This window comes from Zosterops lateralis (assembly GCF_965231275.1).
Source record: "Zosterops lateralis genome assembly, chromosome: 6".
NCBI classification, from domain to species: Eukaryota; Metazoa; Chordata; class Aves; order Passeriformes; family Zosteropidae; genus Zosterops; species Zosterops lateralis.
Genome location: NC_139761.1, coordinates 49,959,994 through 49,977,386, shown reverse-complemented (window position 1 = coordinate 49,977,386; position 17,393 = coordinate 49,959,994). Strand labels below are relative to the sequence as shown.

The window sequence follows — 17,393 nt, the reverse complement described above, 5'->3', positions numbered from 1 at the left end:
AGTATATGTTATGAGTGGAGCAGAGATTTAATAGCCTGTTCAAACTAGATTAGTGAAACAGTTTCTTACAAAACTGCAACTTCTTAAAATAGACTCAAGTAAAAATGAAAAATTAAGATATTCTTTTGATTAAAAATGATTTTTATCAGAAGAATTTGTCACTAATTAATGCTGTTTACATAATAGTGCATGTAACATTAATTACAGCTTTCAGAATGTTAACTGCAAACCTTTTTTTTTTTTTTTTTCTCCTTCTGTGAGCACAGATTTACCAGTATGGTAGAAATCAGAGCTCTTTTGAGGTTTTTTTTCTGCAGTGTATTCAAAGTGATCATAAATCAAGTCTAGAATTCAAAGACAATTAAGGACATAGGCAGTAAAAAAGACTAAGCAATGCTAACCCAAAACTCCAATCATTTTTAAAGTAAGTGGGGAGAACACTGGTCAACTAGGCGATTGTTGGTATCCCCCAAAATGTAATCTCCAAGCTGAAGAATGGCAGCTGGCAGAACAGCTGGTGAATAGGATTAATGTCAGAAGAAAGAAATAAAACTCAACATATGTCCAAGCCTGCGGTGCTGGGACTGAGCATGATTGTACCCCGACGGATACCATGTGTACAGCTGGAAAGTGCCACTGTGCCATGCTTCTCTACTCCACAAGGTCATTTCTAAGAAGTATAGCTAATATCTGAGCTGAACTTTTCCTTGAGAACTCTGGCTGATCAAAAAAGGAAGAAACAAGCTTCACGGCGTAAACATTTTGGCTGATTTTAATGCACTCTGGGTGGGTTTTTTTATAATATAATCTCAACTAAAAAAGCAGATTAGTATTAAAAAGGACAGATTGCACTAATGTAAATATAATTTTAAAGCTATTTAAACCTTTTAATCTCATCTCATTCAGATTTCCACATTCAAGGTTCAAATAATACCAAAACTGCAAGTTTAATAAAATAATTTCATTTCATAGTATTTACATATTTTACTGAAAACAAATTTTAATAAACAGCATACATGGCTATAATATACCAAAGAAATTCGGAAAATGGGGGGAAAATTTGACACTAGCATTAATTCATGTTTATATTTTGAAATGTTAGTTCTTAAGGGTTTTTCAGCTCATGTCTTAGCATACTCCTATTTTTTTTCTGTAACAGGGCAGTTGTTGGAATTGGTTATAGTGAAGAACAGTAAACATATAAAAATTCCTAACTCATGAGAAAGGACTGAGTATTTTTAGAAGTTTGAAAAGAACAAATTCTGTTCTGTCTCCTTTTTTCTAGTAGTAGCTTTAAACAAATCCCATCAGCAAAATAGTAAAGTTCATACAAAACCAAACTACACCATGATTGTGTACGGAGAGAGAGGACAAAGGGTTAACATAACCCATTTTGTTCAGTGCCTAATGTCATTTTCAAATATGGTGATTTTGGGTGCCTTTTATTTTGCTTAGGGAATATAAGGGAAAAAATTACAGTCCCAAATCCAGGTCGCATTCTAAAATACTGGCTTCAGCTCTGTTCACTTGAACTTAAAACATCTCCTTGATGAAAATGCAAAAATTGTTGAAGTGAAAAATCACAACCACACCCCAAAACAGTCTTTTCACCTTTTCACTATTCTTTTTGATTTTCCTTTTATTACTGTTTCCTCTCCTTTTCTCTTTTTCTGTTCTTTTTTTCCTTTCCTTTCTGGCAGCATATCAGGAAACATGCAGTGGAATAATATCCCACACTCTCTTCCCAGAGGAAAAGACACATGCATCTCAAAGGACGCAAGCATGCAATGCTACCTTGGTACCCTAAAATGGAATATCCAACTGGTGTTCCATCTGTCAGCTGCAAGACAGCAACAGGTAACCAGAGGTAATATTTTATTACTTATACTAAGTGCAACTTCACTCAGGAGTTGTATAGATTTCCTTTTAAAGAAAAGAATCAAAAAATGGCAGGCAAAGCTACTGACTTGTTCAGGTTAGAGTTATATTTTTCTGACTTGCAGAAGTATGTATGTTCATACTTTAATAATAATGGGAATCCTTTACAGTAAGAGATATAAAAGAGCTACAAAAGAGACCCCAGTACAGATCAGAAATTCGAGCCAGTTTGAAACTAGTGAATGCCAAAGGTCACAACTGTTGCTGACTTGCAAGCAGTGCAATTACAAGTTAAATTTCCACTAAAATCTCTAACCTTTTTTTTTATTTATCAAGTTCTGCTATGAAAGTCACATAATTCTAGATAGCATGGTATGTCACAGAGTAAAACTAGAGGCCTTCTATTCTTTAAACATATTTTATAACTCCATTATGGCCTAATTTTAAGTGAACTAGAGTAGTATGAACTGATATAGTTTTATTTAAGAAATTTCTAATGTGTTTTCACCCTTTTAACAAAGATAATTCACAATATGTGTTCCATCATCTATTTCAAATGTCACTATAACCTATTTGCTACATTTATTTGGCATTGCTGACCCATTTTCCAATTATTTGGAAATACCTACCCATTTTTACCAATTTCTCCTAAATGCTTCTCAAATGAAAACCAATAAGCAAACCGGAAAAATAATTTCACATGATGGGAGAAAAAGTATAATGTGTATTATATTCTAATGTCCTGATGACTGACTCCTTCAGTAGGAAAAATGCTGAGAAATTTTAATTTTTCACACATATGCATCTGTATTTCTAGCAACAGAAAATCTTATGGTAGTGATTTTGAGCTTTCCTTGAAGAAGGAAAAGGATTCACACAAGGTCTAAATGTCTAATCGAGACAGAAAATTTTGGATATTTTTCATGACATAAAATTATTCTCCTCTGTTTTAAGATAGTCTTGATTCTAAGTATGAATCTCCAACAGCCCTGTTTTAATATCATTATGTAGTGAGGAAAATGTTTTTGTTTACATTCATATAAAAAGGAAAGAAAAGCACATTGCTTATTAATATCTACTGAATTGTTTAAGAGGATTTTTAAGATACAAGTTAAAAGAATTTCATAATTTCAATTTCTCCTTTTCATTTAATAGTAGACATTCATTAGGACCCACACACTGTAATAAATTATAATAATTTCAAACAAGAATTAAATTACTAGGTACCTAGTGAAAGAGCCATTTTTTCTTAGGTACCCTGTAATCTAACTGTCAGATTTAAAATCTATTCCCAATCAACTCTTCACAACATTCACATTTATTCATCTATGCTAAATTAATAAAAGGTGTGAATAATACTGACAAAATTGATCATTATTGTTCATGTAGATTTAGAAAATTATAAGGTAATCTAAAATATAAAAGGAATTGAGGGAAACTATTACAGTTCTTATAAATAAATTCATCCTTTGCTATCTTTTTTAAATCAGGAAAAATCTTCAACAAGAATTTATTGAGATTGACTAGCAAAGCTATTTAATAAATTGCACATTTCAGAACAGAACTACATTTTTATTTCAAAAACTATTAAAAGTTGATGATGACTAATGCATCATGAGAGTTCACCTAATACGTTAAAAAGTAATGCTGAAATTCCAAAAAAAGCTACCCAATGTCAGACTGAACGCAATTTTTTTGTAGTTTGAGCCTTGGGTATGTCAAACACTTTCCACAAGGTCCTGAGTGAACTCAGGTAACGTGGAAATAAATGGGAATTGGGGTCACCCAGACCTTCTTGGAATCCAGATCTGGCCAATTCTGTGAAACTGGTCAAGCATCCCTCCCCTTTATCTTGTGAACAGACATACAAGGAGACAGCATTCTCCCAGGAACTAAAGCTGTTACACAACCATCTTTCCTTACACACAGACTCCTCAGCACCCAGAAGTAGGCACTGGATGCTATTCCTGCTCTAGGAAAACCAGAGACAATGTCTGTAGCAGGCTCTCCCTGTCCTTTGCACATTTGCAGTAATTCCTGCCATCTAACCTCGGTGACCCTCTCCCCCCTGACGGGGATCCCTGCAGATAAAGTAAAGCATGTCAACATCTGTTCCCATTCACACCGATTTTAATTTACAAAAAGAGCTTTGCTATTTTCAGAGCAGGCTCCAGAGCACAATGACAGATTTAAGGCCTTTAATGGGGTTGCGTTTTGATTGTGTCAGCGTTTCAGGCTCACCAGGGCTGGATTCTAAGGGGCTGCACCAAAGGAAGCTGCGGGGGTTCACGGAGCCACAGAAAGGGTGTTCTCCTCACCACCGTGCTATTTACCTATAAACCAGCTGGCAAAGTTTTATGTCCTTAACAAACCCCTGCATTCGCTGCTTTGAGCAGAAATTGGAGATCCAGAGCACCAGGGATACAATTCCTTCCCATTTTCACTTTGTGCATTCCTTCTGCCACCACACACCTTTCTGAAACCCAGCATGTATTACTGGGGGATGTTTTCCAAACTGCTCTCTCATGACAAAGCTCTATTCTTAACAACTTCTGAACCCACTGGTTTTTGTGAAACATAACCAGGAGAAAGCACTGTGTGGTTTTTGGGTTTGGTGGATTCAAAAAAAAAACCAAAAACCCACAAGTCCTTGGTCTCTCCTGCTCTATTACAAATACTGCAATAAGTAACTGTCATTTCTCCAGCGTTCTTTTAACTGGACAGTATTTATTGATTACCCTCGTAAATCCAAAGTACTTATTCATCCCTCTACAACGTTGCAGAGTGTGAGGACTACAGAGTTACAAAAATGATTCACACAGTTTCAGGGAATTTATGGTGACTCAAATTAAGTTTGGGGGGTTTTTTTCTCATCTCCTCAACAAGGCTTAGAGGTTTTTTTAAAAGGTATACAATATGAAGAACAACTCTGAGAAACAATGCACAAGTTGTGTTGTAATCACAGAACAGCTAAGACATGAGCAGCTGAGCAGAAGGAAGATGGGCAGTGGAATGCCATACAGTAATCAGCACTGTTGACTAATCAGAATTTGAGACACTAGAAGGTAATAAGGGTATTATAAAGAATGGCTTATTGAAAGAGCAGCTGTTTATGTGTAGCTCACTGTTTAAATGAATTCCACTAGATTGCCATGGTATGTTTTGGTTAAAAAAAAAAAAAGTTTTACTTGAAAAAGGAAAAAAAAAGAAAAGAAAAAGATATATCAGGAAGGGCAAGCACAAGGGAGTAAATATCTGGGTATCATGACCACAAGTACATAAATAGAAGCAGTTCTCTAGGTACTGGGGACCTCTAAAAAATGACATAAATTCAGTGGCCCTGGAAGTTACAAAAGAATATTCATTACTTAGGCAAAGCTTAAATGTCATCTTTGTTAGCCTCAACCACTGAGCGTTGTTGCCATGGGCACAAGAGCTGAGGTGGTTATGGAGGGTAATAGACAAAGAGGAAAAAACCAAGGGAAAGTATAACTAAAACCAACTACAGAGCCATTTTAAGACATTTATATTTGCACCGGCAGCCAATAAACACAATAAATAAATTCAACCTCATTTACAAAAAAAAAAAAAAGCCGATTTTATTATGCTGTCCCATAAACATAGTAATAAAAGAGTGCTATGATCTCAACTAGGAAAATCTAATTAAACAATGTAAAAAAGACCAAAAAATAGAAACAATATTCAAAATCTCACAAGTGAAAGCAACAACTCACCATAATGCTCAGACAATAATCATGTTCAAATCTATCTGCCATAGGGTTGTTCAACAGTTTTTTGTTTGCTTGTTTTCAGAAACCAAGTTAGAGCTTTGCTTTTCAAAATATCTTTGAAGAGTTGGGAGCAAGAAGGAGACTGCCTAATTGTAGTGGAAATTTATCATAATCCATTATTTAAAATATTCCACTTTGGACAGCAAGGGCTTGGTAATATTTAAAAGCAGTCAGCAAGAAGTGGAAACTCTGGTATCTTTTGTAACAGTTCACATGTCAGACTGGCAAAGTGCCCACAGTGTACGGCAGAAAAATCTATTTAATGTCTGCCCCACAAGGCGACATGAGGCTTGATTGGCAGAAAGCAGAGAGTGGCTTTTGATCATGTGTCCTAACAAGCAGTTCCAGCTCCTGTCTCTTCGGCTGAGCGGCTCCACATTACCTATTCAAACAGAAGTGACAGGCCACTGCACTACTCTTTGGCTCTAGTCTCACGCAGTGGGAGCTATGCTGGAGACAGAGCCACTGATTAAATATATCACTTTTTCAAGACAAGCAGGTTGTCTGAATCAAAGTTGGACAGAATAGACTCAACATTATTAAAAGAGGATATAAAACTGGAGTTGAGTGATGTTAGGCCAGTGTGTACAGCCTCAGGGATTCACAGACTGACAAGGGGAATAAGGAACAGCAGAACTCATAAAGCAGGGTCAGAAATTAGCTGTGACACCTTGGCCATTTTCCCATCACTTCAGGGCCACTGTGTTTCAAATCCTGTAGTCTCTTTTTGGCCTTTTTTTAAATGATTTTCTGTGAGGAAAGGAGGAAGGGGGGTGTGAAAATCGTTAACTAGTGAAAGTTGCAAATTGCAGTTTTACAATTAGATATAAAACATTAGCCACATTTTGCCACCTAATATACAGTGTTTTCTAATTAGATTGTGGCTTTTTCCCTTGTATTCTCATCAGCCAAATTATTGTCATCAAATAATTTGTTGATACAGCACTGGCTACCCTTGCTCTAAGGAACAACCGAAAGCTGGGGAAAATGACTGAATAGAGATGCTTATTACATTGCCTTGTTAGTTCATTAACAAATTGGTTTGATTTTTGAGGTCATACGTCTGGCCACTGTCTGTTGTGTTACCTGATACACAGACACAAAAGGGTAACAGACACGATTCTTTGTCTAGTTATTATATCACAGAAACACCAGATACGCTGAAACCCAGTGGAACCAATGCTCCAACTAAATTTTTAATTACAAGTATAACTGCAGATGTAACAAAACCTATTACAAAGCTGCAACAACACCATTTAAACAGCTAAAAACACAAACAGTCCAGAGAGGGAAGAGAAGCTGAGGCAAAAGAAGCTTATTTTACTTAGTGATGCACATGTATGCCAGACCTATAAAATTATTTGTGGGCTATTCAAAGTTCTGTGAAAAAAATATTTAAATTATGATACAAAATCTTGACAGATTTTTTTCCAGGACTACTCCTGCAATAATTCTATTGAAATTAATAGAGTCACCTCATGAATAAACTTGGTTCAATATTTATTTTTCACAATGGCAAGTTCTTCTGACATTTTAACAAACCTCTGCCCGATGTGTTAGTTTTTGTTTCACTGTAAATATTTAAAAGTAATCTGCTCGTTACATATTTAAGATACGATAAGGACTGCTAAGACCTACACTGAGAAGCAGAGCTGTTTTAAATATTGAATATGCAGGTAAATTTTAAGATAGAGTAGAAAGAGCCGAATCCCGTCCTCATGCATATCCTGTAACACACACAGCACAGCTACAAATGCAAACAGAATTCATTCTTAAGGTGGTGTTAGACTAAGAAATTCAGTACAGAGCCCTTAATGTTTCTGGTGTCACTGCAGGCTCTCTAAGCTGTAATGTTCAGACTTCTTCCAGAAGGGTAAAAGAGCCTGCTTGCTTCAACATTTTCAAACAAATAAAAGACAGAAGAGTATTCAAGATGGGATTTTTTAGGTTCAGTGAAGATCATGATTTACCATAGAGGGTGATGTCACATCAAGTTCTTTAAGAAATGTGAGCAGGCAGCAGTGCATTATAGCTTCATGTCAAAATATGGCAAATGGTTATGTAAAGCATTAAGTAAAGCAGTTAACAAAAAGGAAGATGAAAATAAACAGCCATTCATGCACAGGGCTCTGTGCCCAGGAACTCTGGGCACCTATGTAAGTAAAACTAAAAATATATTATGATTAATAAAAGAAAACAGCTATTAGATACATTCCAAAATGCTAGGCTGTAGAACAAGACATTTTGGCACAGCTTTACTGATTGGCAGCCCATGCTAAAGACAGACCCAAGACTGCAACAGAGTGAGCTGCTAGTCAGGACAGAGCAATGCTAACAGGAGCTCTCTGCAGATGTTTACACAGTACTTGCCCTCAAGACTATATTTAACAAGGACTATTGCACTTTTTTTCTTTCAGCAATATCACAATCTGAACTTTAAAAAAAACACCACCACTTCTTTATGTTACTAAAGCAGGACAGAAGAGGGTGGATTTTGACACATTAACAACTGCTTCATTTTGGAGATCAGCGTGCCAATGAGCAAATAAGGAAGAAGCCTGGCTGCAAATAGGAATTAGAAGGATTCCTCACAGTCCAAAATACACTTGTGAAGCACAGAAACATGTGTTTCAAAAAACAGAATTGTGTTTTTATTCTTGGTTTTTGCTTTGTGCTCATCAGCTACGCACAGGGAAGTGAGAGCACAGGTGCAGGGCTAAAACTCAAATTATGCCAATGAGCAGGGCTCAGCCAGGGCTCCAGCAGAAGTTCAGCAAGTATCAGACTTTACCATAATAAAGCTCCTCTTGGCTTTAAAGGTACCAGCTCAGTCCTACAGTGCAGAACCAGTGGCCTTAAATAAATCATATTTTGGACCACACTTAGGGTGTCCACTTCTGGGCTCCCCAGTGGAAGACATGGGATTGGAGAGAGTCCCAGAATGGGCCACAGGGCAACCAAGTGACTGGAGCATCTCTCACACGTAGAGGGGCTGGAACTACCATGAGGGTTTAGGCTGAAAAAGAGCAGCTTCTAGGGGATGATATATAAATATCTGATGGCAGGAGTAAAGACAGATCCAGACTCTTCTCAGTGGTGCCCAGTTACAGGCCCAGAGGCAAAGGGAACAAAAGGGTTAAACCTTTTGTTTGAGGAAATTCCCTTGAACCAAAAGAAAAATCCTTGTTTATTGTAAGAATGACCAAACACTGAACAAGCCATGGAGTTTACAGACTTGGAGATACTCAGAAATTGACAGGATATGGCTCTGAACAACCTGTTGTAGGCGATCCTGCCCTGTGCAGAGAAGCAATGCCTTCCCACCTCAGCCACTCCATGATTCCTTGCTTCTGTGGAATCAAGAGCAAACAGAGTGCAGGGGAGCACAGACAGACTGCCCCTAAAGTTATCAGAGTGAGGCTCTTTCTCAGGTTGGCTGATACACTTGAAAGCTGTTTTTCTTGATGACATGCTAAATTTTATGATGCTGAACTGAGCAGTTCTTTGCAAAAAAGGATAAATTCGAAAGCCAATTTCCTCCCTTACACTGTAAAACACTGTAGAAGTGTTTTGTTCTCAAAATTTTTAAACTCCAATTCTTCTCATTGAAAATTTTAAGGAAAAAAAAACAACAACAAAAAGAAAAATTTATACAAAGTAATATTTTAAATATAAAAATTAGCTACTTATTTTTTGCTCTCTAATTCATATTTAATAATACACAAAAGCAACGCTGACATTGAATGGATTTTGGCTCCCTGTTAAGAATATTTGTTTGGGGTTAATTACCATGGCTGAAGACTAATCTTAATAATTGTTGCTTCCACTGGAGGCAGGTTTCCCTCACACACAAAGTGGCATCTAGGAGTTTCAGACTGAAACACAGAAGGGAGAGTAGCTACTCTCTCCACTGGATGAACAAGAAAGCCTGAGCATGCAGATGCCTCATGCAGCCAGCCAGCAAGTGCCTCTGCCTCTCCTGTGGCAACCAAATAAAGTTGTCAAAATTATTTTTAAATAATTATAAAGTATCTAAACCAAATACTGTATAGAAAAAATAAGGAATATATCAGCATTTAAAATGTATATGCTGCTGAGCATTTTTACTGTCATTTCTTTAGGAAAAGCAGATCTAATTAGCAGTATCTCCAAAGTGTGTACCTAGCATTTTTATTATGTATTATAACATTTTGCTTAGAGTTGACATTTTTATTCTGACAAGCACTGTCTGGAGAGCTCTCAATAAATAATACATTTACAATTTTCAGTAAATAAGCACTGGACACAAATCGTTATCCTCACTTACAGCTGCCCCTCTCTAATAGTGCTTTTACAAGTAAGGTGACTGTTCAGTCTAATGCAATACTCGCAGTGCTGGGAAGATATTTTCATTCATTACTCCAGTCACAAGCACTTAAAGCACTTTTAGGCTCTCTTGCAAAACAGCAGGAATGGCAAAGCAAGTAAGACTAACTAAAACTAAAGTCCATCACCAAAGAAACCTGAGGCCATTCACCCTTCAGAACTTGGAAAATACAAGATCAGCCATGTTCAAGCCTGATTTTTTTTTCCCTTGTATCCTTATATTTATCTACATTAGCAATTTTAGGAAGGGAAGTATCACATCTAGTCCCTCTAGTCCCTGATATTAACCTGATGACTATAAAATGTATTTCAATTGCCATTTTACAGCATGATCTGATCATAACATTGTTTGTGTCACAGAACATCAGAAACCAATGAAGTTTGAATTTATTTTCCTGCTGCCAAGGCCATGCAAGTGAAGCAGCTCCCCATATTTTTACAGCTATTTACTCACTTATATTCTCTACCACAGAGCTCACTGTCAGTTGTGCCCATTCATACTGATCTTGCCTTTTTTACTGCCCCTAGGAAAAAGCTGGCTTTTAAGATATCCTTTTTCATAATGCTTTCACCATACTAATAACATACAAATAGTGTAAAGATAGCAAAATGCTTGACCATGTCTAAAATGGAAACAGAAGTGTCGAGGAACATAGGGCAGAAAATTATATAAGAGGAAGCACTGGGACAACTTATCATGCAATAAAAAATAAATTAAATTGTATCTAACACTGAAGAATATCAGAATTGAGGGGTTACAGTGGGATTAAAGAGAAATGAGATGATCCCTGGAGGTAAGACATTGGAAAACACATCTCTGGGGAGAAATTGACTGGAATGGTCAGAAGATGATGGCAAAGAGAAGATTTCAGCCTTTTTCAGTATCATCTGTCCTATTCAGGGATAATGAGAACAGGGTCAAGGCACAATTGTTCCAATGAAAAGGATTTTACTCATCTCACATATTCTAGGTTGAAAAAAGATGTTTTTTCAATGTGGTATAAGAATCTCAAACGGTGAAAACAAACACCTGCTCAAAAATAAAGAATTTTCATGGCTAGAATGGCTGTTCCAATCCTCAGAATTGAGTCCTGAATTTCAGACTCTTCTCCTATCAGGATCACCTCTGTTTATAAGCAAAAGCAAGAATTTTATAGAGGTACACAGGTACAAAGCCTCAAAAAGAGAACAACCTGCATTGGGAAACCGAACCTCCAGGAAAGTAGAAGCTCCATAAAATTCTACTGATCCTACCTCAAGGTAAATGTCTGAGTAACCAAAGTGAATTTTTTTCCTGACAGGGTCTCAAATGGCTACCATCAGGCTCACCAGTTTCTTTCTTTTCATTAAATGAAAGTACGTTAATGGAATGAAATTCTGATAGAAAAAACAAATACAGCAGAGAGAAGGAAAATAGGCTTCATCTTCTTTTAGTTACCAGGAAAATAACCCTAGAAAACACTTCCTTTGTAGTAATGTTCAAAATAAGGTCCAAAATTACTTTAACTTAACACATTAAGACATAGGAATTTTATGATCTATAAAATGTCTAGAAATAGAAGAATATGCTTTTCTAAACCAGCAGCATATATTGCAATGAAAAAGAGTGCCCAAACTGATTTTAGCAAGATAACTGGAATTTTTTAAAAATAGAGAGAAAGAGAGAGAGAAATAATAAGTTGCATTTAATTTTATGGTAAGGAGGTAAATAGTGGAAAACAGCAATTTAGGAAAATGTGCTTCATATCTCTCCTTTAATTTGATCTGAGTCATCTATTTATTTTCTGGACATTTGGGCTTTTGCATTTTTATTTTGGAAGGATGTCTGGAGTTTAGAAGAAAAATTCTCTTTCTTAGATGCCACTATATACATCTTCCAACAAAAAGCAAATACAAGATAAGTATTAAATTAACAATATGCATAACTGATTCTGAATTTTCTTAGCAAAAGTGATTTTTAAGAAGAAAAAGGAAACATGATGAGGATGGTACCGAGCAGATACAGCAGGTTTTTTCAAAGGTGATGAAAGGATTTGGAGAAGGTCAGTTTTTCATATCCAAAGAGAAATGGCAGTGCCCATTTGCAAGTTCCATGGGTATCACAAAGAATAGAACACTAGTAATAAGTCCTTTTCATTGATATCTTTGGATAATCCTAATACCAAAACCCAGTAACATTTCTGAAGTCTTGAGCAAAATATCTGTATCCATAAAAAAATAAAAAAGAACAGGGGTCTATAAACACCAAGTGTGTTAGGACAGCCAGGGATCAATCCTTCATCCGTGGAAAGTGTGGGTATCCAGCACACCACAGGACAGAGAACTTGAATTAAATCTCTGCAAAAAATCTGAAAAACATTTTAAAATATCCACTGACCACAAACGGTCAGCAGTTCACTTCTAGGACTGATACACCAAAGAAAACTGACATGCAGGGTTCTCAAAAGTTGTGCTTAAAACTATACCAAAGAACAAGTATACGTGTCTGAACTGTCTTTGTTCTCAGCTGTGGCCGACTTAATACAAAGAACACAAAATGAAAACTCTGCATTCATTTAAAACAATATAATATACACAGACTCTTAAAAAATAACCCAAAACAATCATAATTTTTTTAAAAAGCCTAAAAAATAAACAATTGAAACCAAAATTGTTTGCCTATGTCCACTTATAAAACACAGTATGTGAAAGTTTAAGTTTCTTTACTTCCCAGTGAAATTAGCATGAAATTCCTGGATTTGTGTGTGTAATACTTCAATATATTTACATTATATTTCGATATAATTATTGGAATGATAGATTTATAGGGGAAGTATCAATCTATTTTAAGTCAATATAACAGGAAGTGTTCAGTTGCTATTAACTGAAGTATGAAGCTGGAGAAAAAAAATAACAAAACACAAAATAAATCAGAAAAATCACCACTACTGAGTAATGTAGTAAGATTTTCTCTATATAGATTTAATAATACATGTGTACCCTTAATTTTTAATTTAGATATCCACCCATATATGCCCCCATAGAGAGAGAGTACAAACAGGTGCACATGACAGAGAATAGATGGAAATTTATGAATATACTTCTCTTTATGTAGATGTTCTTTATTCCACCATGCATAGATAGAAATCTTTGATCTCTGAATGTTCAACTATGGTCTTCAAGGAGGAAACAAGAATGGGAAGCACTTCATAAAAAGCTTGTGCTAGAATTGTGGACCGAGCTTGGTTGAAAAATGATACTGTATACATTGCTCAGAATCAAGGTCAAAAGTGAATCAGGAATCCAGGCCCTGAGTAATGAGGGCTTAGCACTTAGCAGAAATGACATGCCCAGTTTCCAGCTCAGAAGTGCCAGCTGACCTGCCAACCTAGCATTCCAGATCTGAAAGGGGGAAATCTGCTCTCCTTGCTGCAGACAAGATGTGTACTACTAATTATTGCTCCTCGAGGCTTATGATGAAGTACAGTAGGATAGTTGTCTGGAAGCCAATTCTCAGCATAGAATCCAGGCAGTAAATCTGTCTCACAAAAGTAACATAAGCAATATTCAAAAAGAAAAGTCTCTTACTTAAAGGGGATAGGAAAAGAGAGAAGGAGTTAGACCATACTGTCTAACATAAACTCTTCATTTTAAGCTATGAAGAGCCTTAATACTTGATTGTACTGTAGGATACTTCCAAAGAAAAACAGCAGTAAAGCAATCCTTTGGCTCAAAGAATAACTAAGATGAATATACTGAAGTTATCCAAGAGGCCCTAGAGTCTAATGTTGTTGATTAAATTAGACACCTGTTCATTTCTGACCTCCTCTGTCTTATGAGAACACATGTCAGCAAAGTCTTTACATACTCAAATTAACTCTAAATATTTGTAGCATTCTTTTCTTTTTTCCATTACTATTTTCTCATCAGTTTTCTCATTTCCAAATCATTACAAATTAAAACACAGGAGTGCCTTACTGTACAAAAAATGCAAATACTGGACCACAAAGTCAAAAAATATGTTGTTTGTTGGTAACCTGTGTTCAGACTACAAATAAAGCTAAAAACATACCTAAGGTATATTCCTGTGTGAGGCACCCATGTTCCCACACCATACACAAGACATGACACTGGCTGAAGCACTATTATTAAAGAGAGATTAAAACAGCTGTACATTATGCTGAAGCACTCACTCTTCCCTTTACAAACAGACGGTCCTGGATTACAAGCAGCACTTGACCATTTAAATCACTACAACAACCAGATTTAACCAGCTGGGCCATATTCTCTTAGGCAATGCCTGTTGACCTCCTCAGTCACAGCTGCTCAGATGAAATTCTCATTAGACAACTTATTTTCGGGAGCCAAAGGACTCTGATTAAATATATCTATTTAGACATGATAAAGTCTTCCAGTATATATTTCTTTTTCAACGTTATGAGCTACAACAGAGACCACAAGGAGTATGTACAAGTATGACACCTAATATCTGAGTGTGTAGCACAAAGTATTTAAGTATTTGACCCCAATAACCTGTATTTCTCAAATTCAGATGATATAGACGGACAGAAATGGATAGGGATGGATATTTAAAATGTTAATATGTAACAATATTAAGAGACTTTTCGCTGTGCTGGCGTGGGGGTTTGATCTGACGACTGGAATCCTTGAGTTCTTTACTCCACATTTAACTCTACAATTAACTTGACATATGACTGTGTGTTAGCCCAAATCCCACAGCAACATCAGTGGTCAAGGAGGTCATCCCTATAAATGAGGCTAGCATGAACTATTACACTCTTGTAAAAGAGATATGCAAGACTTAAAGCCCCACACCACAGTATACAGTAGACGCACATGTCTTTTCTCCACTTCATTCATTAAACCAATTACATTATTCTCTCTATCTTAAAAAAATCAGCAGCAGCAGGTATTTTTCAATTTGGATAAGCAATTTTTTGACAGGACAGGACTTACTACACAAAGAGCTCCTTGATTGTATTGGTTGTGTACCATTTTAAGAAAAGAACTGCATAGAAATATATTTTAAAGGATAGATGTTAAAGAGCATCATGTATGGCAAGTGTGTGATCAGGCTATTAATTAGGTTGTTCAAAAGACACTGTAAGATGGCATATCAATTTCATAATCTCAGAATTCATTTCTCTGACTGTGCAGAGCTAAAACAAAGTTCAATCTTAAAATAATAATTATTTTTAAAACATTTTATTTTAATCAAACAAGTATGGAGAGTACTTCTTTTTAACTCGGAGAAACCTCCGAATACTGAATTGGGTATTCAAATCTGTTCTAAGAATTTTGATATTCCTAGCCTACACAGAAGTTTAGAAACATTGAGCTTCCTAAGTGTAACATCCTGAAGAATTTCCAATCTTTCTATTAATTATTTTTCCGTATTAGCTTATGTGGTACCAGTCAGATATTAATTATTTTCTGTTAAACATAATTAACTTTTTTCTCCTGCAGAAAATGGTGGATGAATGGAAAAGAACTTAATGCAGAACCATAAAATCATCACAGAATGGCCTGGGTTGGAAAAGACCTTAAAGATCATCTGATTCCAATCCCACTGCTGTAGGCAGAGACACTTTGCATCAGACCAGAGCTCCCTCCAACCTGACCTTAAACACTTCCAGGGAGGGGTGTTCACAACCTCTGGGCAACCTGTGCCAGAGCCTCACCACCCTGACAGCAAAGAATTGTCTTCTAATATCTAATCTAAACCAAACCTAAACACGAAGATACAGTCAAATACCTTTGAACTTACAGGCAGACTTTAGAATAGCTTTCCATTATAATGTGGTCCATAAAAGGGAAGATTATTTTATAGATCAAAAATGACCTTTATTTCACTGCTGATGAGAACACACAGCGTGGAAGGTTCTGATTCAGAGAGAGAGATCTCTTTGCTCTGCACCCTTAAAACAACCAGTGTACACTGATACAGGGGAAGTGCAGAAAACTCTTGAGAACCCATACAAAAATAAGCTATAAAATGCTTGAATCCCTACAGATAGATACTATGTTTAAACTTTTTGATGCACATTTTTATTAGCACACCATCCAGTACACTCCTGGAAAAGCCTTAGCTGTGGTGTCAACATAATCCACAGCAACTTGAGCACTCCCGCAGCAAAGTACGAGCCAAGACCTTTGATTAGCATGGGGTGTCGAACGACTGCTACTGACTGCAGAAAACAACTTTGCCAAAGTAATATTTAAAATAGTTTTCCTAGCCCAACCACCAAATCTAAGAAAGTAATTTTTAAAAGAGTGATCTTTACAGCTGAAAACAGACAGATGGTAGTAAAGAATCTGGGACATTCTCTCTTTAGAGATGTTTCACCAGCTTCAGAAAGGACACCTATAGAACACACTGGCATTTAACAATTATGCCAAGAAATTTGGAAGCCTACTTCCATCACTACATGATTTTATCCCATATTTGAACATATTATTGTATCAGCTTCAATTTTAATTGAAATCTGCATTGCTACATGAGGCCAAGGGAATTTAAAGTGCAGTGCTTGAAGTGCACTGTGACCATACCACGAAACTGAAGAGTCAAAATAATTCTGAACTCCTTCATATTTCAAAGAAAAAAAGAATCACAAAGTTCTACTGCCTTTTGGCTCTGCTACATTATAAATATTCTTCCTGGGTTATTTTTAATGCCACAAAACAGAACTGGTAAAATATCCAAGAGAATCCACACAGATGCCTCCACACCTGTTTTTCTCTTTCAGAGCCTCTTGCTCTCACAACTTCCCTGATTCAAACTCGTGTATGAGCTCACAGACTAAAAGGTATTGTTGCAGAACCAAGTGAGACTTCGTTCTACTTACCAGGGGGAGAAAATTTCATGGTGGGCCTTGCACACATATACTGATAAACTCGCTCTCCAATTCTCTTTGTTTCCTAGCGTGGCCAAAATCTTCACAAAATCAATGAAAGTGTATAGACTGAATAAAGACTGGCTACATAAACTGCTTTAGCACTCAAAGATTTGTCCTCAATTTTATCTCTGTTTTAATACTTGTAACAATATCTGAGGAGACTGTTAAAAAAAAGAGATTTCTTCCTCTGTAATTCTAGCTATATAGGTCAGAACTATGTACTTTTACACTTAAAACTGTTTCCCATTCTCCTAGTTACAGATGCTGGGTTATTAAAGGGATGAAAGATGAGAATTTCTAAGGCAAAACAAACCAGCTCATATTCTATTCATTCTTATTGTTAAAAATAAACATTTGTCTTTTAAAAGAAAGTGAACAAATACAACTGAAGAATATCCCTCACGAGTCCACAGCCAGCTAAGAATTCATCATAACCTTTCAAGTAAAAGTTGAATTTTCACCA

At 36.2% G+C, this 17,393-nt stretch overlaps 1 protein-coding gene across 17 annotated transcripts in view; it reads right to left on the bottom strand.

Moving 5' to 3' along the window:
* SOX6 (SRY-box transcription factor 6) overlaps positions 1-17,393 on the bottom strand; it is a 384,737-nt gene that overhangs the window by 195,422 nt on the left and 171,922 nt on the right. The window lies entirely within an intron of this gene.